This window comes from Ursus arctos, unplaced genomic scaffold, assembly GCF_023065955.2.
Source record: "Ursus arctos isolate Adak ecotype North America unplaced genomic scaffold, UrsArc2.0 scaffold_15, whole genome shotgun sequence".
NCBI classification, from domain to species: Eukaryota; Metazoa; Chordata; class Mammalia; order Carnivora; family Ursidae; genus Ursus; species Ursus arctos.
In genome coordinates this window covers 21205515-21222879 of record NW_026622819.1, presented here as the reverse complement: position 1 = coordinate 21222879, position 17365 = coordinate 21205515, and positions in this window count along the sequence as shown.

Here is a 17365-nt window from a genome sequence, read left to right as displayed (position 1 = left end):
GCCTCTAAAAAGAGAGAAGCTTTCCCAGCTGTGATCAGAGATGCTTTAAAGAGAGCAGGTCAGATACATGGCAATGTAAGAAGGGTTTTATGCCCAGTTCCTTGTTCTGAGATGTAGGATATTCTGGGAAGAGACTGGAGAGAGACTTCTAGGAGATAGGGCTGCCTCCAGTGGACGGCTGGAAAGGAAAGAGGGACCTCAGTCCTGTCAGTGAATGGAACTGAATTTTGCCAATGCCTGAATGATCAAGACAAGATTCTCTCCTAGGGCCTTCAGAGTGAAATATGATCTGTTGACACCTCGATTTTAGTCTAGTGAAATCTATAGGGATTTCTAACCTACGTAACTATAAGAACAAATATGTGTTGTTTTAAGCCACTGGGTATAATTTGTTACAGCTCCAAAGAAAGCTTATACTGGGAATAACTAACAGCTCCTACTGTTTGTAATTCCCTTCTAGCTGTCCCTGCTCTGCATAGCAGGCATTGAAATTCTGAATTATCTTAGGATAAATTTGCAAATTTTTAGAGCCCTCAAGGGTCCTCTGTGCTTCACAGTTCCCTGACATGCTGCAGTATTAGACAGAAACTTCTTGACCATATTCGTTCATTTCATCCCAGAGCAGTATACTGAAATGATGAAGTTCCCCACTCTGGCTGTTTGCTTTCCTAGGAAGAGCCCCATCAAAATTATTTGAGCCTGGCTGTCTGCCAATAGCACCACTTGACCTACAGGCAACTCTTAACCATCTTGCCCTTCACACACCAAGGGTGGAGGTCGCCACCGCTCCAGTGATACACTCTTGTTTTCCGCCAGGCTTAGTGTAGGGGTGAGGGACTGGGTGGGTAGGAGTAATACTAAAGTAGTTCCGACTAAACCTACAAATTCCATGTTTCCCTTTCTTGACAAACTCTACTTTTATGCTATATTTGCTGGTGTTGGGGGATTATTGTGGGTAATGCTTACTGATATGAGTTGGTAGTTTAAATTAACTTGAAAGCAACTTTCTTTACCTCTAGTGCTCAATTTCTCAAACAACCAAAAAAAAAAAAAAAAAAACCCACAAAAAACACCCTACAATAACACACACATACTTTTACACATGTGAGTGTATTATATTAATATTAACTTTAAGTGTATTTTAAAGATAAAAATTATAAAATTAGTATAAATAAGATATAGTTTCTAATTCTTTCATTGTGGCCTCCTTAGTTTTCTCAAAGGCTCAGGCTAGGAGGCAAATTCCGCAACTAAACATTGATGATGAAAGGCTCACATTAAATCCAGCTCTCTCCCCCAACATCTTATTTTGCAAATCATTCATCCGGGTAACAGAAACAAAAATAGCCCTCCAAGTGGCTTTCTCTAGCCTCATGAGAAATGGTATTAAAAATCACAAGGCATCTTCAGGGATAACACAACCATATCAAAGAAGGAAGTAGAAAACTAAGACCATAGTTGCATCCTTTAACCAGAGTCATGTGAATGCAAGCATCAATGGAAACTGACAATCAGGTTTCGCATTTTCATTAGTAGGAAGAGCTCTCAGTTTTCAGGGAAGGAGCTTTCCAGGAAAGAATGAAAGAATGGAAAGAACACAGATTATATGAATTAAAGTGATAGAAGCTATGTTACTGGGCTCAGACAAATCTTTATTTTTCCATGATAACTCCTATGTTCATCACTGGCTTGTATACCACAAAAGATGGAAAAAATCCATCTAAGAAAGCTGAATCCAGGCTTTCATGAATTCCTCACATGAGCTGTTCTCTTCGGTATAAACTTCAGAACTTACACGAAAATTCCTTATCCTAGGGCACCTGGATGGTACAGTAGGTTAAGTGTCGGACCCTGGGTTTCAGATCAGGTCACATGAGATCAAGCTCTGTGCTGGGCTCCTGCGCTTAGTGTGTAATCTGCTGGAGATTCTTTCCCTCTCCCTCTTCCCCCATCCTCCACTCACGCTCTTTCTTTCTCTCTCTCTAAAATGAATAAGAAATCTTTTTTAAAAATTCCTTTTACTTTTTTATAATAAAACATTGAATTGTTAAGCTATTTTTTTCATTGTCTACTACAATAAGACGACTACAATGAAACTCAGTAAAACAATTTTCAAAGGCAGTAATAAACTTGTCACATAAATGGATGATGTAAAAATTCCATTTCATTGGCTTTAAGATTTTCATAACTTTCTTGTCCAGGAAGAAACCAATATTAGCACTGCTGGGAATCAAACTCCTTACTTGAAAGAACAGTAGAAACAGCAGCAAAGACTGTGGAAAGATTGAACATGAAAGGGAAAGATTTAGAGAATCAATCAACAGGAAACTGTCCAACATTCTTTCCCTGAAGAAAAACCAGCATATAAACCTGCTGTCTTTATTATCTAGCTTGGAGCAGCTCTCTCAGTGGGTTGAAACTTTGTTTACTTTTTTAGTCCCTCTACCTTTCTACCTGCAGCTAATTCCTGGCAGGATGCCATCAGGGTATTTAAACCCTTTTAGATCTCTGTCAGAAAAGAAAGAACAGTTGACTGTATTGCAATAGATACTATTAAGACTTCCTTCAAGTGAAACAAGGTTAAAAACACACAGGGGTGAAGAATAAACCATTTGGGAGATAAATATGACAAATTTTCAAGATTCTAAAATTTTTAGTCCTTAAGAAAAACTTAACGATGTCTATATATTCTAGGTTATGTTAGGCTAAACTTTAATAATGTAGCACTAAGGCTTTATAACATCATGGGGAAAACTGTAAAATAGTTTCTCATTGTGTTTCTAGTTATCCATAGGACTATTGAGATAGGTTAAAACAATCCTTCAGTTTTCTTTAACGTTGAGATAGTATCTATAAACAAGATTGCTATTGCTCTAAGAAACACAAATCTGTTGACCTGTGTGAGCCTGTTACTATTATTGTTCCTCTATAATAGGATGAAAACATATACTTACATTCCATTTCAATACCAAAAACAAGAGTCTTTTTTTATATATATAATTTACCTAATGATTCTTTGTAGCCATTCCTCCAACTACGAAGTTGTAACAATTCCTCCACTATTAAGTAGTGGTTGGATTTACAATAGATAACTATATCTGAATTCTTTCTAGTTAACAAAATGTGTATCTTTTCAGTTTAAACAATCTTTTCATGTAAACAGTGGAAATTTTTGACTCTTCATTTTTGCAAGGATTTACATACATGGCTTCCTTTTCCAGTATTAAACTTTAATCTTAATAATTACACATCTTCTCTTTGTTCAAAGCTTGAGGAATGTCATCAGTCTCTACTCTGGTTTACCAAAATATGACTTTTTTCTTTCAGCAACGTTATTTTGTGAAAGGGATCAAGAAAGGCACAATCAATCAATGATGTGTTATTCTAGACGATATATACGCTCTCTTTTAGGGCCATTCTTGAAGAAAGACAAAGCAATTGATTTAAGGGCAGGGGTGGAGCAATTCAAATGTATTAGCTACATATGTTCAGTATAGTAAATTTCATTATAACCCTTGTTTTTTCATTGTTCACTAAAAGAAAATAAAAACAGATTATTGTTAAGCTCCTTCTCAATAGGGAAGAAAAAATCTTTGCAAATAATATATATAATATAGCCACTATGACACTAGGGGAAAAAAGTCTTTAAATTCAATTATCTTTGCTAAACTTTACAGATCAGACTCATGTGAGTTATCCCATCTGTTTAAGACAATTTATTCATCCGGGGAATAAACACAAATAATTTATCCAATGGAACTCTTAGGCACCTCTAAAACATTTACCAACTTTTGATTATTTTATTTTCAAAGGAGAAATACTCTTATCACAGAGACCGGAGGCAAAATATGAGGAAGGACAATAATGTATTTCATTTAAACCATACATCTAGGCTGGCAATAGCCTGGTTCTATTTGTATGTGGTGGTCTATTTATTCGTGTATTAGTATATACTCACTGAACAAATACTTTTAAATTGTGCGGGAATATGACCAATTACTTGTTTGAAGAAGTCAGTCAAATAATTAAAGAAAAGTACATGTTTGGTGGTTATCCACTTGAGAAAGATTTTCAGTTTAAACAATTCTTTCAATGTAAATGGTAGACATTTTCAACTCTGTCCTTTTTAATTCCTTTCTGCATTTTAGTGCAGAAAGAATCTCTCCCCAATTAAAAATCAGTCTAGGCAAATCTATAGCTCTGTTTGAGATTTGCAAGTCAAAATAAGATTTTTCTTTTTTTTAACTCTCAGATACCTTCAAATACTGACAAACTCTAGTGTTATTTTGCATACAACTTTTCAGGAAACTATTAACTTCATAAGTTAAGCTATTTCACTTAGTAGTTCAGTACACTTTTAGTTTTCTAGTATGCTTAGAGGCCAAAAAAATAGATATAATAAAATTAATTGGAGTGGGACTCATGTCACCAAAATGGAGATACAGGAGACCCCAGCCTCCTGTCCTGTATCAAAGATCAGCAATTAGACAGCTATCCATGAACAGAAATTGCTCTGGCAGAGGTCTGGAGTCTGCTTCAGAAACTGTAGTAACACATGGAATACAAAAAACAAAAACAAAAACACAAAAAACCGAGAATAATCACACAAGAAGAAAAGAAAGATAGTTTCAGCTTGCCTGCATCACCGCATCCCCCCAGCAGGCACTGTTCAGCACCAAGAAGGAATTTCCCAGCTAAAAAGAGTTCCCTTCCCCAGGATATGGAATGCTGATGAGTGACCAGCTTCTCCAGATTTGCAAGGCACTGCACAAAGGACCCACTTCAGTTTCACCTCACCCAGACCAGCAAAGCTGAGACAGCTAGGAACAAGGAAGCAAGCAGGGACTACTAATTGCAGCCATGGCATGTGCGGTCACAGTTCACGGTGACCAGCTGTGCAGGCAAACCCAGCAGGTGTGGCCACTGATGAAAACAGCAGTTATCATAACTGTCACAGACCCACTGCAGATTTCGCCAGTTTGTCCCACCGGGATTTGCATTTTCTGATGCTAGCCTCCTAAGTCCCTCCTTTCCCTCCTCCCTCCCATCCCCCCTGGAGTCCAGGAACTGCGCCAATAGCCAGCTCAGGCCTCTGTGCCTGCTCAAGTGCAAGATGTCCCCACATCTGGCACCCACAGCTGTATGTGCACTCAGGGATAGCCTTCCCAGCTGTGCACTTGCATTCCACCAGTCTGACATCTGTCATTTGCCTCCGCTGCAGTGTACACACCTGAGGGGAGAGTGTGTGGCTGCAGGAGAGCACACGGACAGCAGGAGCCTTCAGAGCTACTTCTTTCCTATCACTGGCCTGTCCCTCTGAGCTCACCTTTAGCTTCCCCCTGAGGCTGTGCATTTGCATGCCCCTGGACGGACTCTTGTCACCAGACTCCAAAGCTGTAGCACACTGGGAGTGGTGGTGGGGGACTGTGCAGCCACAGGAGAATACACTGAAAGTCATTGTCTCTTTAGCTGCCCTTGAGTTCTTAGTTGACCCTGCCCCTTGCCCCCATGTATGCCTACAACCTACTAGCTCCTGCCCCAGTGTAGGCACCTGCAACTGACCCCCACAGATGAGTGTGTGCACACCACCAGATCTGGCCACCACACCTCACCACATTAAGTCTAGCTAATACCCATCACCACATATACTTTTTTTTCAAAGCAATATTGTTTATAGTTTCAAAACTAAAACCAGGGAACAATTGAAATGTGCACAGCAAAAAAAAAAAAAAAAAAGGATAAACTGTAGTAACTCGAAACAGTGAAAACAATAGAATATATACATAAATATGAATTTTAAAAACAATGTCAAGCGGAAAAACAAAACAAGTCTCAGAAGACTATATACAATATAATACAATTTCTTTTTTTTAAGATTTTTTAAAAATTTATTTGACAGGGAGAGAGAGTGCACACAAGCAGGGGGACCAGCAAAGGGAGAGGGAGAAGCACACTCCCCACTGAGCAGAGAAGCCTGATGCAGGGCTCGATCCCAGGACCCCAGGATCATGACCTGAGCTGAAGGCAGATGCTTAACTGACTGAGCTACCCAGGTACCTCAATATAATACTATTTCTATAAAGCTCACAAACAAGGAAAAGTAAACATTTTATTTTATGAGCCAATGGTGTAGGTGATTGAGGTGCAAGTCTTCTTTAAGAAGAAATGAAAGGAATAAAGAAATAATTAAAACAATAAAAAGATTGTTTGCTGGAATGCAGCTACAGAGAAGGATCAATGAGGGAAACACAAGGAGTTAGAATGCTTTCTAGTAATGTTCTGTTTCTTAAATTAAGTGGTAAGTGGTTCATTCTATTATTAAGTCTTCTTATATTTTGTATCTATTGCATATATCAAATAATATCTATACAAAACTGAGAAAAATTTGGGCCCCAGATGGAATTTGTAAATAATGATTGTTTTTATATGACAACAAAAGCACAAGCAACAAAAACAAAAACAAAAAAAAGTAGGACTTTATCAAACTACAAAATTTCTGCATAGCAAAAGAAACAACCAACAAAAGAAAAGGTAACCTACAAAAGAAAATATTTATATATCATATATCTGATAAGGGATTAATATCTAAAATATATAAAGAACTCATACAACTCAATAGCAAATAAGTAAATAAATGAATAAATGAATAAATAAATAAATAAATAAATAAATAAATCAACCAACCAAGCAACCAATTAAAAATGAGCAGTGGAACTGAATACACATTTTTCCAAAGAAGACTTATAAATGGTCAACATACGCATGAAAATTTGCTTGAACCACTAATCATCAGAGAAATACAAATTAAAACTACAATTAGCTTTCACCTCACACCTGTTAGAATGGCCGTCATCAAAAAGAAGAGATGAGTGTTGGTGAGGACATGGAGAAAAGGGAACTCTTTTGCAATGTTGGTGGGAATGTAAATTGGTTATAACCACTATGGAAAACAGTATGGAGGTTCCTCAAAAAAATTAAAATAGAACTCCCATATGATCCTGAAGTTCCACTTTTTCTTATATATCCAAAGGAAATGAAAATAAAATCTTGAAAAGATATTTGCACCCCAATGTTCATTGTAACATTATTCAAATAGCCAGGATATGGAAACCAGTTAACTGTCTTTCAACAGATGAATGGATAAATAAGATATGGTATACGTACATTATGGGATAGTATTCAGCCATAAGAATGGCTGAATTTGTAACAACATGGATGAAACTTGAGGGTATTATGTGAGGTGAAATAAGTCAGAGAAGGCAAATACTGTATGATATCATGTATGTATGGAACCTAAGAAAGCTGAACTCATAGAAACAGAGAGTAGAATTGTGGTTACCAGGGGCTGGGCATGTGGAGAAAATGGTGAGATGTTCAAAGGATACAAACTTCCAGATACAAGATGAATAAGTTCTGAGGACCTAATGTATAGCATAATGTTTATAGTTAATAAAACTGTAGTATATGCTTGAAAGTTGTTAAAAGATTATATTTTAATTTTTTCACTATTTAAGAATGGTAATTGATCTGACTGAGGTGTTGGCTAACACTATGGTGGTAATCATTTTGCAATATATATGAACCAAATCACATTTATACCTTAAACTTACACAATGTTACATATCAATTATGTCTCACTAAAGCTGGGAAAAATTAATTACCAAAGTTTTAGAAAGTAAAATAGACTAGTTATTCCACTATCATAGACAATAATTATTTCATTTTCTTCTAGTCTGTTTTTCCCTTATGTTTGCTATGAACATAAACTCTTCCCACTTAGATCTGTTTCCTGTTTCAATAGCTTCATGGAATGTTTCAAAAATTATGCCCTTGTATCTTAATGGGTACGTAATTTCCATTTGGGTTGATGAAAAGACTTGGAAAACAGTGGTGACGGTTACACAACATTGTGAATGTAATTAATACCACTGCATTGTACACTTAGAGTGATTAAAAAAATGACAGATTTAATGTTTTCTATAATTTACAACAAAAATAAAATATAAAATCAGTCATACATTTCTCAATTGCAAATAAATCAATTTTTATGAATCAATATTATAGACATTAGAACTCTAATATGCATAGACAGCAAGATCCAGACTGTGATAATAAGAAATTGATTATATTGAGAAAATAACAGGATGATTATATTTTCTCATATATGAATTCAGTATGGGTTTCTTTGCAAATTTCTCCTTAATATGAATAGGCCTTATTATAGCTGGGTGATTTGAGACTGGCTAAGTTATGTCTCCTAAGGGCATCAAGGTTTAATGCCACCTCTTTCACTTTCCTCAGAAGTGTTTCAGTGATATGCATGGTTCGCTCAGTTTAATGATCTGGGACAATGGGAATGTGCACATCTTGCTTTGTGGCATTCCGCAAGTAAAACATTCATGAGTATTTTGACATTCATAAGTAAAATGAGGCAAGTACTACCGTTTTCCTTCTTATAGAAAGCCACTAAGCATAAACAGAGTAAATTAAGACATATATTTTAATATACCATACATCTGTCCTGGATCTACTTCAAAGGTGAAAGCTGAACAGAATAATTTCCTACCAGTATATCTTAATCAAGATTTATTGATTTTTTTCTGCTTTAAAACATTTTAAATGGCTCACTTTCAATATACCAATGAATCTAATATTGCCAGTCACAATTATGCTATGAAAGAAATATGGATTAGGAAACAATCATAGAATTGCTTTTTATTATTCTTCACAAAAAAATCTTGACATCAATCAGAAATAGTTTGAGGTTAAAAAAATGAGGCATGTGGTAATGCAGTATCATGGTTTATGTTTGTTTCCTCTTTAAAAATAAACTTGGAACTAAGGGAGGATCTGGAATGGAACTATTCTGGGATCACCGGATTGTAGAGTGTTGAATGCTTCTGAAGGCAATTTCTCTTGTTCAAACCACATTTAATTTTTCCAAGATGAGGAAATATATAGGCATGGCTACAATAACTTCAGAAAAATCATGTATATTTTACAAATTTCTTTACCTTTATAACCAATACAATTTAATATGCTACCACAAAAAATATATTTCAAATTATTTGAAAGAGTAGAAAAGGAGTTTTCTTCTCTCCTGTTTGGGAGAACATTTTGGCAACTTCATATATGAAAAAATTGATTTAATATGCTTAAACCCACATTCTATTAGCATGAAGTTCTATTAACCTGTGATCTTTAATTACTTATCAGTCTCTCTGCTCTTGCTTTTAATGTCAAATTCTAGGCAAACAATATCAAAATGTCTTTTATATATTAGATGTTTGATATATGCATTAAAGACTATAACAGTCTATGTTATATGGTATATTTAATTTGTTGTTTAAAAGTCCAAGTTCATCAATCAGTCCATCACTTACCATCTAAATAAATGATCTTGGGAAGGTTTAGTAATTAATAAAAACTGTCAGGTTTCCTTGTATCATATCATAATTTTAAGTAAATATTTGTTGTTAAATACACACACAAAGACACACACACAAGATTTTAAAAATCATAACATAGTAATAAAAAAGGTAGGTCCTTTTATTGTCCTGTATGACAAATGACTAAACTGAGGTAAAGAGGTTCACTAAAAGGTATTTCAATAGTATGTGTATATATTTGAAGATACACAGTTTAGGAAATCAGAGATCTTACTGATGACAGCTCCTACCTCTAGGAAGAGAACCGAGGGTGGTAGAGATTAATAATTTAATTTTATCAATACATTTAAATGTAAGAATAAAACAAATCTACTACAACTGGCTACAGAAAGTTCAAGTCAGAAATTCTCCTCAAGATTTGTTTATAGAAAAGAGCTCAGAGCAAGAAAAGAAAATGCATGTCCCAGGGGTTCAGTAGGGTTCTCTCAAGAGAGCAAAATGGGCCTAGAATTGTATTCATTTCCAGCAATCTAATGTCACCATATATGGTCAGTGAATTGTAATTACAACCAGAAAGGTCATTTATAGTCATCACTTGATGTAGTAAAGAAGGATATGAACAAGGACTACAGGTACAGTGAAAATAAACAAACAAACATGGATACTGCAGAGAGGGAGACATACAACTGTATCAATAAATACAAAATTTGGAGGCAATACATCATTTGACATTGCCTTGCAAACCTACTATATATGATTATATTGTATAAAACTCCTGACCACCTCTTTAAGAATAGCTACATGAATGACCCACCATTGAATGTGACATTTCTTTAAGTCTTACTTTAGTTTTATTAAATGCAACATTCTATAGAAACCAGGTCTCATTCTCTATCACTGCTCATGAGGATGTTATTGTGACTGGGGGTAGGGTTTCATTTGGGATCTTGGGGTTAAATTAGTACAGTGTATTAACTGATATTGTGGCTCAACTGTCAGATTTCCTAGGTTTTAACTTAGGCTTTACATTTCTAACCATGGTCAAGTCACTTAACTAACCTACTTAAGCCACGAATACTATAAATTCAAATAAATAACGTGGAGATGAGGTTCTGTGCTTGTATTAATCATCCATTGCCCCAAAAATCACACATAGGAAAACTCTCCAAAACTCAGTGGCTTTTAAGAGAAACATTTAGTTCTCATTGTCATTGCTGTAGGTCAGTTGGGATTGGACTGTCAGCTGTGGCTTGGATTCAGGTCTCTTTCATGTAATGCTCTCCTCAGGATAATAGTAGCTAAGATCAAGATGGCAAGCTTATTTGCCTAAGCACAATGCAAATCTTTGTTTGAGTATATGTTCTATCATCCTATTGACCCCCCCCCCAAAAAAAAATGATATGGCTGAGTCTGTCATTACTGGGAGGGGATGTTTACCTCTCCTATCATGATGGAAGAAAGAAGAAGTATTTGCTGAGCAGTATCTAATTACCGGAGGGTGCTCTCATTTCCATAAATGTTTACAAGTTTCCCATGTGAAAATAACCTCATCTTCTTCCCAGGACACCCAAGTCTCTTCAATAACAGCAGTCAGCTCAAAGTCAAGGATATCATGATACATATCAGGTCTGACCGTAGATTCTCTTATGAATGAATTTTCTGCACCCCCTTTAACATTTATAAAAAGTACACTGGTGATACAGGGACAGGATAATAATATAGACATCATACTTGAGAAAATCTCAAGCACCCAACATGGTGCTCAATCCCACAACCCAGGAGATTGTGACCTAAGTCAAAAACAAAGAGTCAGTGCTCAACAGACTAAACCACCCAGGCACCCCTCTATCTCTTTTTTCAGGGCTAAAGTCACATCCGCCATCACAGATCTCTCGAGCACTGTTTTCTGTGTATCTATGTGCCATAGACTACATTCAATTCTTTTCAACATCCTGCTGCTCTTTCCTTCTTTGTTTGTTAGATTGTTTGTTTTAATCTTCCAATGTGCTGCACATATGAATGTAGATGAAATAAATAAAATGTGTGGAAATAAAAGGATAAGGATATAACTATTAACTAACAAACATGTATTTCACTAGTAAACTTGCTATCTATGGAAAAAACAATTTCTCAAAAACACACAAACCTATTTTGGTTAATAGCTTAAATATGATTTGATGACATTTAAAAACAAACTCAACTGAAAATAGAACAAAATTCCTCCATTTCACCATGCTACTGTAAGAAGAATTAAATATCATTTACTAGAGAAGAGGCAAGGAATGTACAGAGAATAAAGATTAATGTAAGGAGTGACATGCCTGTATATGCTTCCAGTCAAAGCAAAAATGATATAAATATATGTATTTGTTTTCTATTGCTGCCATAACAAATTACCCAATTGGTTTATAAACAACACAGATATATTAATTTACGGTTTTGTAGTTCAGAAACCTGACACAGTTCTCACAAAGCTAAAATCAAGGTGTTAGCAGGGGTAATCTCCATTCTGGAAGCTCTGAGGGAGAATCTACTTACTTGTTTTTTCAGGTTGTTAGCAGAATTTATGTCTTCTAGTTTGTAGGGCTCTGGGTCCCATTTTTTTACTGCCTGCCAGGCGAGGGCCATTCTCTGCTAGCAGAAGCTGCTTGAACTCCTCGACTCATGGTTGCCTTCCTCCACCTTCAAAGCCAGCAAAACAACCTAATCCTTCTCATGTTTCAAATCTCCTCTTCCACAGTTGAATGTCTCCGATGTACTCTGGCCTTACTCTTCCACTTTTAAGGACACTTGTGATATATATGTGATTAATCAATGATAGGATCTCTAGTTTAAAGTCCATAAAGTTAATTACGCCTGAACAGTTTCTTTTGCCATATAACAAATCCATAGGTAATACCAAAACATCTTTGAGGACAGGAGGCAATTATACTGCCAACCACAATATGTGTAGTCGTCATAGAAGCAAGCAGTTATTTATGAAAGTTGAGATTCAACACTTGGTAAAAATGAAAAGTAACATGATGTGGACTTTCGAGTTGAGGATGGGTGTATGAGTATTATCATCCTTTCAATCTAAATTTTTAGCAACGTTGCCCTGTCATAGGAACAAAGGCAAATGGATTTGCTCAATGATTTCACTCTTCCTCTATGTATTTTAGCAATTTTGTAATTTTAATGATTTAGCAATGACCCATGGTTTTTCACATTTACACAGGACTTAAAATCCTTCCACCGTTGAAACTTTTGCTTTAAAAATGATATTTAAATTTTTGATATTACCCCTTCACCAAAAGAAGAAAATCAGTAAATATAGACAATTTTGTAAAATAATTCGTTAATCACCACTTGGTGATTAAAGAGAAATAATAATTATTTCAGAAGATTAATTTCATGATACTCCAAATTTATGAAAAGAAAATTTCTATGCATGCAGGTATAACAAAAAATAGTATAAAGGCCCTAGATATGTTTGAAGATAAAACCATTAATTTTCACATTTGATTGATTCTAGAGTCCCAGTAATTCTTATTTTTCATAGACAGTAAACTTAACCAGCATTTCTCTAACTGAATGTATCACTCAACACCAAGATAATATCTAAAGTCTAAACACTAAGAGTAAAATCTAAAGTACCTGAAAATCAAGGTAAAATCTAAAACTAACGTAAAATCTATACTTAAATTGAAACTCGTGAACATTAGGTCATACATAACGCACTAGTGTTAGCAAATTATGTTAACGTCACAGCTGCCAACCTGCCTAGGTTTTTTAATAAAATAAATTTTAAAATTCCATGTGAAATTTATATTCCTGCCTGTTTTCAAAGTTGAATGACTGAGACAAGAATCGTTTTCAGAATATACTGAATATTTTCCCAGGCCTTGCTGGGAACTCTTACAAGGACCAAATTTTATATTCTTGGACACTTCAGGTTCATATGATTGAAGGTGCTCAAAAATAGGTCAGACAATTGAAAGCATAAATAGAGCTTAAGAATCAGATGTAGAAGAAAACCTATAGTGTGGATGTCAGCCATCCATTTCACATTCAGACTTGTCCATTAAGCTTAAGAACAAAGTGACTATGTTGACAGGGATGGGCGTTATTTATGAACTCAGTAAAATGGACTTTCCCTGACTAAGGTTGATGTGGCTAGAGCCACTATTGAGAATGGACAAGTCCAAAGCAAAGATCAGCTCTGAACACACAATATGGCATCATTTTCGAGGGTATCAGCAGATAGCAGCTTGTACATAAATCACATTCGAGAATTTTATCACAGAAGTGGCAAAGCTTTTTTCCCACTTATATAGAAACTTTGCCTGGTTAGGTATTTCCTTTTTTATTTATTTTTTTTTTTAATTTTTTTATGTTACGTTAGTCACCATACAGTACATCATTAGTTTTTGATGTGATGTTCCATGATTCATTTTCTGCCAGTAACACTTCTGCTACACAGCATTGTTGCTAACTGAGGAACTCATTTTTTGCAGTAAACAAAGGTAAAAAAAAAATTGGGCCCATGGTCATTAAATCCAAGGATTTCACTATTTTCCAAATCAGACTGAAGCAGCCGGCCTGAAGGAATGATCCAGTTGTAGGGCAGAATGAGGGTGATGTTTTGCTCCACTAAGAAAAAGCTCTCTGCAATGTGGTGATGTTCAGCATCAGTGACTAATACATAGTGTTGTCTCTACCACAGCCAAGATTCACAGCACCAGGAATCTAAGGGTAGAAATGGGATGGATGGCTGCTGTTACTATTACCCTTAGACAAGGAAAGGAGTTATACTGGCCAAGGTAAAAGGCCCGGACTATCAAGGGGGAATTATCTTCCTTCTACCCATTAGGGATAAGAAGAAATTCATTTAGAATGCAAGGCATACCCTGAGCCTATTTGTATTCTTGTATGATAATGTTCGGTGAAAAACTACCCTGATAGGCAGTTTTGCTAATGATCAAGAGCCATCAGGATATAAGATTTGGGTCACCCAATTAGGCAAGGAACAAGGACCAACTGGGTTCATGGATCATGACAAAAGGAATAGGAATGAAGAGTTACAATCATAAATATCATAGATAAGTTATAATCATGTGAAAAATTGCAGAAATGAGGACTTTAATAGTTGTATTTCTGCCTTATTTTAATATGGATATATTTATAAATATATTAATGATCTCTCTCCTTTTTTGTGGCTCCTCATTCATACTTTGACATTAACGTAAGAATAGTTGATAGTAGGTAACTCATGTTCATGTTTCAATAATCCAAAGGTTAGTGTGTCTCATCTAGAAACAAATGAACATAACTGTAAGAAGAAGAAACTGACCTTGGAGACATGGTTTCACCCTTTGGGGAGGGGATTTGCGAAGTCGTGATTTTATTAAAGATAATTGCATCATGGGGATTCATTTAGATTAGATAGTGGTGACAAGTACTGAAGAATTTAGGATACAAGTTTCACATTGTGTGTAGATGCACTTACAAGAATAAATTGTTCACTTATACATTTATGATATTATAAAACATGATATTGAATTCAATTACTTTCTTATAATTTACTCATATTCAATGAAATAGTTTCATAATAGTGGCAATAGATTTCTTCAAATTTAGAATTTTGCTATTTCTTGGGCTTCTTTAAAACAAAACAAAACAAAAAAATGGTCTAGCTCTAAGGTGGCTACTTGTATAGAGATATGCCAATTTATTGCATTTTATTGATTTTTTTAACTCATTTGTATTACTGCATGTGTTTTTGTCTGAGACATTTTATAAGAAACTCAATTATTGTATAATTTAATGTGTTTGCTTATTAATTTCCACTAGTCACTACATTAGAGTGTGAATCCTGACTTAGCAGGTTTTTCTGCTTATTACATAGATTTATAAATTAATACCAGCATAATTCTCTTTAACTAAACTTTTATATAAAATTGGTACAATATTTCATTATATCCAAACTTAGGTATTCTTACTGGATTCTAGTATGCAGTATAGTCTATTCATGAGAAAAAAAAATTCCAGGAAAATAGTATTAAAATTCGCATATTGAAAACTGCTTAGTGTTTTGTACTGCTGGGCTGAATGTTAAGTAATGACATAACTTACATAGAAATTGTGTTTTATGTAGGTAGTTTAATATCGGGTAAAACCAAACTCTATTGCTTATACAGGTCATAAATCAATTTTAAAAATAATTAAGCAAGCCAAGATTCTGGTTAAGTCTAAGGGTGAAGGATTAGCACAAAGGAGGTTTTGTGGATGATGGAATTTTTCTAATTCTTGACCTAGGTAGTGATGATGTAGGAGATAGCACCATATTTATTCATTAAACAGGGCATTTTATGTATCTTTGTCTACGTTATATCGCACTATGCATCTAAGAAGGAAATTATAATTATTATTACAAAGAATAACTTAGTAATGTTTGCAGTTTTATATTTTAAACTTATTTTTATTTGTTGTATAATATTATTAATATCTCTTAGAACAAGTGTTACTATAACCATATTTCCTTCTTGGATTTTAAAAACTAATTTTAAATATGATATGAAATACATAATTCATTTATATTGAATTTATAATTGTTCTCACATATATACTGCTATAAATATACTTCTAGCATGATACTTGACATTTTATACCCATTGAGTTATTTTCTCTAACTTATTAATAAATTATAATTAAAATGATAAAATTATTGTTCAGTATGAGCTTGTCTTAAAATTGAGTTATTTCTTGCTTTCCTAAATATTAATTTTGATATATTCAAAATTTATTAACAAACCTTTCTAAGGATATAGCTCTCTAATCAACTAATATGACATACTCAGTCATTTTTTTCATAACACATTTGACAAGGATTTACTTGATATTTCAGCACTTCATTATGCATCTTAGAAAACTTGAAAACTCTACTTACAAAATACATAGGGATTATTATCTTAGAGCAGGTTTATAATCTTTTTATTTGTAATCTTTTTATTTAAATAAAGGTTAGAAGTAGAATATGGGACTATTTCTTTTATAAGTTATATAAAATCATAGATATTAAGGTGCTGTCTTAGAGATTGTTTCAATCAGTGCCCTCAATTTAATAATGAGTAAAGCAAGATGCAAAGAGAGGAAGTGATTTTTATAATTACTGCACTAAATGCAAGAAAACTGTATTTTAGATTAGTAATAATTTTTATGCGATGGGTATTATCTGGCAGATGAGTATTTTGGTACATGTTTTCTTCTTCTTTGATTAAGCCCCAAGCATTTTGAAATAGTTGAGAGCAGTGTTCCCTCAGATATCCCAATGCAGGCCTCGCCTAAAAGTTACCAGTTTAATGAGCTGTCAGCAGTTAACCTATTTCACACCTTCTCTGGGACACCATTTTAATAGAATAATAAGTTGGTGAATCCGTAGGGAGGTTACTATGACAATGTTGTATAGAAACCAGTAGGACAGTAACAGATAATTTAGGATAACTATTAGCCAACTTCCTTTAGCCACTGCTAAACAAGACTAAGGCCAAATGATTGGAAAACATAAGCAGATTCAATATTTTCTTTCCATATTCATCTAGGTATTTGTTCTTCATTACTTTGTTTGCCTAGATTTCAAACTATGCCTAACATACAGTAGTTATACAAAAACAAGTTTTCATAGTTTTTCAATGCCCTTTGTTTTCTCTCTCAATTGACATTTTTAAAGAAAACAATGTATCTGGCTTAATATGAATAATCATTATGTAATAAACATAAGGAAATGAAACACAAAATACTTATTTTTAGTTACTAATAGTAAAAGTTAAATGACTGAAATAGCAGATTTTGCCATCTTATATTACTTTGGATTGTATATAGAAACACACTTAGGCATTCAAATAGATTTTGAGTCTTTTGGCTAGTGGATAGCAGACAGAAATTATCAATTTTTACTGTGTCAGAGAAAAAAAAAACAAAACACAAAGCGAACAATC